This window comes from Mchenga conophoros, linkage group LG1 (assembly GCF_057382185.1).
Source record: "Mchenga conophoros isolate Kocher_MC1m ecotype Shallow Benthic linkage group LG1, M_conophoros_male_GT1.1, whole genome shotgun sequence".
In the NCBI taxonomy this organism is placed as follows: domain Eukaryota; kingdom Metazoa; phylum Chordata; class Actinopteri; order Cichliformes; family Cichlidae; genus Mchenga; species Mchenga conophoros.
The window spans coordinates 36,633,373-36,633,678 of record NC_140526.1 but is presented as its reverse complement, the minus strand read 5'-3'; the positions used below and the strand labels follow the sequence as shown (position 1 = coordinate 36,633,678).

The window sequence follows — 306 nt, the reverse complement described above, 5'->3', positions numbered from 1 at the left end:
CCAGCCACTCTTTCTTTTGCATTTATTTGTTTGCTAACATTTTTGCCATTTCATTTGTGTTTTCATGGTCAATTTTTTTTATGTTTCTCTGTTTGTGAGTGGATGTCGTTTGTAAGATACGTATTGGGCATTCAACTTGATATGGAGTGCTTTGCATGTCTATGTTTTTTTTTTTTTTTTTCTTTCTGTGTTTTCAGATGTTCTCATGCCGGCAAATTCAGGCCGGTGCTGGACCTTTTTATAAGTTTTGTTTCTTCACAGTGTTTGGGGAGGGGAAAGATGAAATAAACATTCTTATTTTGAAGA

General features: G+C 34.6%; 1 protein-coding gene across 1 annotated transcript in view; it reads left to right on the top strand.

Moving 5' to 3' along the window:
• The window catches only part of LOC146583736 (very-long-chain (3R)-3-hydroxyacyl-CoA dehydratase-like), a 24,513-nt gene extending 24,207 nt beyond the window's left edge, over nt 1-306 (top strand). Inside the window, exon 12 of the mRNA XM_085276688.1 lies at nt 1-306. This exon is cut by the window's left edge and continues 1,201 nt beyond it. The gene's annotated coding sequence lies outside the window, so the exon portion shown is untranslated.